Here is an 8,501-nt window from a genome sequence, read left to right as displayed (position 1 = left end):
ATCGCACAATGTTCAAGTCTTTTAATGATCAGCACTTAAAATGCATAGTATTCAACTGTCGCCCATCGACAGTAGAATGTCTGCTTTTAAAACACGTGTATACCTCTTTACTCCCAGAATACTGTTTACTTTTCCAGAACAACGTGGACCAAATACACGCAGCGTTTCTAAGAAGCACAACGTACCGATTTATTTTTGTAAAATTTGAATATTATCAGAATTTGTAACAAAATACGACTAATTTTGTGCAGTAACCTCTACATTTTACATGCAAGTGATATAAACTTCTCTATAACCAGGGAGAGGTTATATTTGCTAATAAATGAATGAAGTCACGCATGAAAAGTAGGCTATATAGCCTAACAGAAAAGGTTTTAAATAAAAATGGATGCTAATTTTGAGATTACTGTTTTCGGCTGCTACAATGTTAATATGATTACACCTATCTGAATATTTTATCATGACGTGCATTGCAATACTCTCACTGAAATTCCTCCCAAGTCTAAACGCTGGCCCAAAGGGCTTGGAGAACAGGCGCTCAGCACCCTATTCGGAATTGTATAGGATACCAAAACCTTCTCAATGCATCGTAACACCCCCTCATTCATGTAATTTCCCCTGGTAGAAACAAAATGAAATAAAATGCAATTGCATCGCAGCACATATTAGCTATGATAGGATAAAACTATGTACACGAGGACGAGGTATTACAAAAGGAATATAACGAGGAAGTTTTCTAGCTTTGCCGCCCGTATTTGATTTCATGTTTCACCCACAGCAATGTTAATACTAACCAGTTAAACACAGGCGTGTATTTGTTACATTTAAACTTTTTACAGTGTGGATATAACCGTCTTACTAATGAATAAACTAGTAGCTGTACTGTAAGGCTCGGGTTGCCGTTATCCTCAAAATTACATTTCACATTTCGTCTTTAAGAAAAGGGGTTAATAAATACATTACCCGCCAGTCTTCAGTCACAAATACTTTTAAAACTCAAGGCGCCGCATTTGTTGAAGGGCAGCCCAATTTTCCGAAGCCCTCTTGTAAAGTCTAGTTCTCCGCTGATGCCCACAACTTGTCAATCACCTGTTGGCCCACCGTCTTCACCTGAAATTCTGTTACCGTATGGCTTCGAGAAAACGCGCACATTTTACCCCGTTGCATGCTGTAACTGGGTTCCGTGTAAATTAATGCTTGTGGGCTTGAAATTTCTCCCTAACAGTCCACAACGAATAAATGTGACTTGTCTGTATGTCTTTTCTGTAATTCGAGAATGCTGTAGTTACCTCACCTTTGCATTTGCGTAAAATGGATTGGTGTAGCCTATCTGATGGCGGCCATCTAAGTGAGAGGTATTGTTGTGGCGCAGGGGAGGGGATGGGGCCGAAGCCAAGCGAACCATATGAGATGAAGACTGGCCGCTGTTCCGTTAGCTTCGAAAGAGCAATCGTCGTACAAACGCATGTCGCGCTTTGGGGTGATGAAGTACAAAGAACCCGATCGTCTATGTTACCTGCGGAACAAACGTGGTTTATTTTTCGCACGTTTTAACTTTGTTTTAATGTTTTCTGTGGCCTGGATTGACATTCTGAGCCGAGAAACGCAGTGCAGGAAGATAATTGCTCATTTTTCTCGTGATAGCGTTATTCAGACTCAGCGGTATCTGCAGTATGTTCACTAACTCTACTGGGAGCCCGTAAAATACTGATGCACACTCTCAGCAAATAATTGGGACCATTCACTGCTCAGCAGAGGTTTTTCGAACTCACAAAGATATTAAGTGTTACAACAATTACAGTTGATTGACAGCATAAAAAAGAGAAGCACGGACAGCTTACACTTTGACACACCATGGTTCTAGTCTTCCGATCAAAGAGATAAGAGTTAATCATACGTCCATAAGCGAGGACAGTTAGGCTACTGGGTGTGTGAAGCGTGTATCCTCAGGCCCTGTTCACATTGGCATTAACATGCGTCTTTGGTGATCCGATCACAAGTGGACAGCTCTAGCTACGTCCGTTCACACCTGGCATCTCCATATGCGTATCGAGTGACCACTTGTGATCGGATCTCACTTCCCTGCTAGCAAATAAACACGTAGCCTACATCATTTCCGTTTACAAATGTAAGTTTACGCTTCATTTAAAGGTCTGATTGAATGAATCTTGTTATGACTGTCACTATGAAATAATGCGTGTTGTATCTGTAGCCTAAATGAAAACCTAGTTGACTAGCAAGCTAGATTCCCTTCATCACTGAAATTAAATACCCCTAATTCAGCTGCAGCTGATCTTTGGTTAAATTCTGTTTATAAAAAGCAGAAACCTTGCCAGTATGGTTGAATTAAATAGGCTAAGCAAGATATGTTTCCAAAGTTTCTTAAGTTATTCACTGCAATGAAAATGTTTCATAATGTAGTTTAATATCAAAGGGTGTTTGCTGATTTGCTAGTATTGTGAATAAATTTATGAATTACTTTTCTAAAAACCAAAGCGGGCTCGTTATGGGAGAAGGGACATTCTAAAACGCTATGGAATCGCTGATAGGCGATAGTGTTTATGACATGTGAGATGTCAGACAAATTTGGTGATCATTGATCGCTGTTTTGGGACATTAAGCCACGTTAAGCTTTTTTCCTTATAATGGGCGTCAATGGAGAGGAAAACGTAGTGAGATAACGACCATACTCCTAGGATTTCGGTTTTGATTTTTGACAGGAGGAAGTGTTTCTGACAACAGATGTCCGAGAAATTTGGTGATCATTGATCGCAGTTTTGGAACATTAATCCACATTAATCCACGTTAAGCGTTTTAGAATGTCCCCTTGATACTCATGATGACTCCCACAATAGTCTACTAACATTTATTTGTAGAACTACAACACTTCACGTATTATTCATAATATCATTTTTCATGTAATATATTGCATTACACTTTTGGGGCTTGGAAGCATTTGAGGTAGCTTGCAAACTCTAGTTGTTGTTGCCTGTTGTCTCACCCTTTCGCACGTAGCTTATTTTTTCATGCTATGTAGCACACAAGGTTTGTTATGTTTTCATTGGCGTTATTAAGATTCTCATACTTTTCAGTTAGCATTTGCTGTATTTTAACGTTAAATGGCTGTTACCTCAAAGATAAAATTAGCTAGAATTTTTCCAATCTCTTGTTCTAATCGCACCGGTTTTAGTTTAAGGGCTAAACAGCTAATCACACCAGTGCAAAGGCCTTTGGCGTGGGAATGAGTACGTACTTCCGCTACGCAGAGGACGTCAGTTGAGTAGGCCGTCCTTCAATGTGGCCCAGGACGCATTTGCATTCACAGGGCTAAAAGAATGTGGCCATATGCGGCCCAGACCACCTCCGAATGTGGTCTGAAAGATCGGATCTCAGATCGGATCTTGGTGCGTTCACACCTGTACTTAGCGCTGTCCACTTAGCGCTTATACCAGATGTGAACGGGGCCTCAGAGACATTTTGGGTCTGGCCACACATAGTCTCCGTGTCCTCCCATAGTAAAATAAAAATATTTCCTGGTCCATTATCTACAACAGGTTGGGTTGTGTGTATGTTGTGGAATGATTATGTAACCGGTAGAATGGAATGACCATTGCAGCCACCGTAGTGCTTGTTTGCGATCACGCCCCCTGCTATGCTGCTGAGGAAGTTAGCCGGCAAACAATTAACTTGCCACACAAGGCAGGTATATATAGGCCAGGTAAGAGGCACGGAGCTGAACTGCTCCTCTGCATCCCTTTGGTGTCTATGTGCCATCATATTCCTGATCTGAGGTAGGTTCATCGGCGCAGCTAGTATTTCGGTACTGGTGATCGCAACTGTCGGCACCTAAAGAAAAAAAGGGGTAACGATAATTACCTTGGTTAGCTGGGTCGGACTTTGTGTGTACCCCCCCCCCCCCTAACAACATTCTTGACCTTATGAAATGGCAACTCCCGCAAACACGGAGCTGTGAGCTGATTGGTCTTTTTTTGGAGTTTCTGTTTGAGTTGTATTATGTTGGGTTTGTTCTTGATTTGGTTTTTAGTTTCTTTCTTTTGAGTAGGTACTGAGGTTCTCCTGTGGGGGAGGCTAGGCACTCGGTGGTGAGGTCCCGGCACTGCATGGTTTGCTTATAGGTTGCACTGGAGTTCACAGAAGGTACACCTGTTTTTTTTCTCTTTGAAGCACTGGCGTGAGTATTTCACTTCTGGATACACACTACTGTAGTCTGCCTCCCCGTGGCTGACCGAGGCCCTCTCCGCATTGGCATTTTAATGTACTCTTTTAATAAAGTAAAATTTTAACCTTGTACCATAGCACGAACAAATATTGTATTTTGGAAACACGTCTCTGTCCTCTCTCAGTGAGCGAACTTGTGTGTCTGGCATGTACTCCTAGGATTGGTTGAACTGGTGTCGACCCCGGTGTATATTTCCCTGGGTAGTAGTCCCAGGGTGGCGTAGTTGGTACCTCCCTGGTCATACTATTAAATCCCCCCCCCTTTTGTACTCGCCACATCTATTTTGGCGCAGTCGGCAGGATCACTGCAAACAGAGACGTGTTACCAAATTCAATTTTGTGTCAAGAGTGTACGGTATGTAGGGCAATAAAGGCAAAGCAGCAGTTGGCACAACGCTGGACCTGAGGACTCAGTGGTTGGTGGTTACGACATGCCCCCCCCCCCCCCCCCCCCCGCTTCAAGAAGACTAACAACCTCGTCTCCCTTTCTTAGCAGTCATGGCCAGTGAATTGCAGGAGCTGCGGGAACTGGTGCAACAGCTCCAGGCGGAGAAGGAACGTTTGTTGCAAGAACGTGCAGAAAATCAAGCTGGTCCATCAAACCCTGTTTTTAGCTCTACCTCTAATCCGACAGAACCTTTGACCTCTAACCCTGTTCCTGCTGAACGTTTATTCTATATTCCTAGGGAGAGGAAATGTCCAGTTTTTAGAGGTACTGTGGGGATTGGTATTGATGAGTGGGTGGAGGAAGTCAGAGCCAGCATTAGGGCTAGGCACTTGGGGCCCCTTGACCAGGCCTATTTCATATTTGATCATCTGGAAGGGGAAGCTAAAGATGAAATAAGATATCGATCGAGGGCTGAGAGGGAAGACCCAGAAAGGGTTTTAATGATCCTTCAGGAGCTGTATGGGTGTTCAAAATCCTATGTTGCATTACAGGAGTCTCTTAGCCATGCAGGTACCCCCAGGCCCTGCTAGGACCAGCCGTCCCATTTGCAGGCGATGTCAGAAACCAGGCCATTATGCAAGAGAGCGATAACGAACGTGTTGTTCAAACCCGCAGCCCTGTGGTTAGGTCCCTGCAGGGTCAGGCTGCCCCTAACCCCCAGCCGGCGGAAAACTAGTGAGGAGCCACATATTGGGAGGGGACAACATTGGTTCCAGGGAACATAATCCGGTGAGTCCAGCTTTGCAGTCTTGCTTATTGGGACCATGCCCTAAGGTAGCTGTCAGGCTGGGGGGGGTGGTGGTTAGCTGCCTGTTGGATACAGGGTCTATGGTGTCTACTATGGTGGAGAGTTTCTTCAAGACTCATTTTCAGGAGAAGCTCCAGTCATGTCGTTGGTTGCAGCTGCGGGCTGCTAATGGACTGGATATCCCCTACGTAGGCTATGTGGAGTTAGATGTTGAGGTGCTTGGCAGGGTAATCCCTAAACGTGGCTGGCTGGTAGTCAAGGATCCCCCAGGCCAGTTATCTTCATCGAATGTCCCTGGGGTGCTAGGAATGAACATAATCCGTGAGTGTTATGGCGAGCTATTCGGTCTGCATGGCCCTGCCCTTTTTGACCTTCCGCCAGTTAAAAATGCCTCCTTGTCATGGCAACAAGCTTTACAGTACTGCCACCAAGCTCAGCTTCGCCAGCCAAGGCCCAGGGTGGGTTTTGCCAAAGTGAGGGGTAAGAGACCTATTCATATACCTGGGGGCACATGTAAGATGGTAGCCACTACGTGCTCCCCTCACCTTGCTGGGCCCCTGGGAGTAGCTGTAGTCGAGCCCTTGAATAGTGTCCACACGTTACCAGATGGGTTGTTTGTCCCTTCTGCCTTAGTTCGTGTGGCACGTAGCACGGCCTATGTCCCAGTTTTTAATCCAGGGGTCACTAGTGCTACCCTCTATCCTCGTTGCGCTTTAGGGCTGTTGACCCCAGCCCAAATTGTGAGTTTGCCCGCGGGAGTGACGGAGGTTGCTCAGGGGCTAGACACCATTGAAGCCACTGCTAGCTCTCAGATTGGGCAGGTCAGTTCATTACACAACCAAATTGAGGCCCTTGATCTATCCATTCTCCCTGATGTAGAGCAAGCCAAAGTGAGGTCCATGTTGTTGAAGTATGCACCAGTGTTTTCAGCATTTGAAGGGGACCTGGGTTGTACTAACCTAATATCGCACACTATCCCCTTATTGGACGACGTGCCCATCAGGCAGAGGTACAGGCGTATTCCGCCCTCTGACTATGATGAAGTGAAGGCCCATATACGTCAGCTGCTGGACAGTCAGGTGATTCGGGAGAGTAGTAGCCCCTATGCCTCTCCCATTGTCCTGGTGAGGAAAAAGGATGGCAGTCTGCGTATGTGTGTTGACTATCGACAGCTGAACGGAAAGACCCGGAAAGATGCCTTCCCCCTCCCACGCATTGATGAGTCCTTGGATGCATTGTCCGGTGCCCAGTGGTTCTCAACCATGGACTTGGCAAGTGGGTACAATCAGGTGCCAGTGGCTGAGCAGGATAAGCCAAAAACCGCTTTCTGCACGCCCTTTGGGCTGTTTGAATTTAATCGCATGCCCTTTGAGTTGTGCAATGCCCCTAGCACCTTCCAGCGGTTGATGGAAAGGATGTTTGGTGCTCACCACTGCCAGTCGCTTCTGTTGTATCTTGACGACATCATTGTGTTTTCTTCAGATGTTGATGAACATCTTAAACGTCTAGAATTGGTGCTGAGCCGGCTGCAACGAGAAGGTCTCAAGGTAAAGTTAGAGAAGTGCTGTTTCTTTCGGACAGAAGTACCGTACTTGGGCCATGTTGTTTCCCGGGAAGGGGTCTCCACAGATCCTAGTAAGGTATCGGCAGTTGCAAATTGGCCCCGTCCTACTAGTGTATCGGAATTGAGATCCTTTCTAGGTTTCACCAGTTACTATCGGCGGTTTGTGGGTGGATTTTCCAAGTTGGCAGCTCCACTACATCGTTTGGTTGCTGAGTTGCTGGGATCGAAGGTGCCTAGAAGGAAAGGTACACTGTTGAAGGACGTTTGGTCTGAGCAGTGTGAAGACAGTTTTCAAGGGCTGAAGGAGAGGTTAGTCAACTCACCTACCCTGGCCTTTGCTAATTTTTCTCTGCCCTTTGTCCTAGAAGTAGATGCCAGCCACAGTGGCCTAGGAGCTATATTGTCCCAGGAACAAGATGGTAAGGTGAGACCCATAGCATATGCCAGCCGAAGTCTTAGCCCAGCAGAGAAAAACTACAGCTCAATGAAACTTGAATTCCTGGCCATGAAGTGGGCCATGACAGAAAAGTTTCATGAGTATCTGTGGGGGCAACAGTGTATTGTCTGGACTGATAACAACCCTTTGAGCCATTTAGCCACTGCCAGCTTGGGTGCCACGGAACAACATTGGGTCGCCCAATTGTCTGCTTTTAATTATACTGTGCGGTATCGTCCTGGGCGTATAAACAGGAATGCAGATGCGTTATCCCGACAGTGCCAGACGGAGACCCCTGATGCAATGGAACGGGCCCTGCCAGGGACAGCGTTGCCTGGACCATTGCGCCAAGTTGCCCGTGATGACCCGCCTCAGCAGGTAATACAGGCTGCCATCTCTGTTCTGCCTTCACGCACTCCAGCAGATTTGAAGGCTCTCCAGGATGCGGACCCCACACTCCAGGCCTTCCTTCCTTTTTGGCGCCAGCAGAGGATGCCCAGTCGCGCAGAGAGGGAGACCTTATCCACATCCACACGGGGGTTGCTGCGGCAGTGGGATCGAGTCCGTGAGCGGAACGGCCTCCTGTATCGCCAGTGTTTCCGGTCTGATGGGGGTGAGGAGGTTCATCAGCTTATTCTGCCAGAGTGTTTGAAAACTGAGGTATTGCAGCAGCTTCATCAGAATCATGGACACCAAGGCATTGAACGTACTGCAGAGCTTGTAAGGCAGAGGTGTTTTTGGCCTGGCATGAGTCATGATATTAAGGAGTGGTGTCAACAATGTGAGCGGTGTACAGTAGCTAAAGCTACGCAGCCCCAGATTCGTGCTCCGATGGGTCACCTGTTTGCATCAGAGCCAAATCAAATTTTGGCAATTGATTTTTCCTTTCTGGAACCCTCTAGAGACGGGAGGGAACAGGTCTTGATCATGACAGACGTGTTTTCTAAGTTCACGCAAGCCGTTCCCGCTCCGGACCAACGAGCTTCCACTGTGGCCAGCATACTGGTGAAGGAATGGTTTTTTCGCTATGGGGTGCCTGGACGTCTCCATTCAGACCAGGGGCGAA

Source organism: Megalops cyprinoides, chromosome 19 (genome assembly GCF_013368585.1).
Source record: "Megalops cyprinoides isolate fMegCyp1 chromosome 19, fMegCyp1.pri, whole genome shotgun sequence".
In the NCBI taxonomy this organism is placed as follows: Eukaryota; Metazoa; Chordata; class Actinopteri; order Elopiformes; family Megalopidae; genus Megalops; species Megalops cyprinoides.
The sequence above is the reverse complement of the archived record's forward strand: the minus strand, read 5'-3'. Positions refer to the sequence as shown.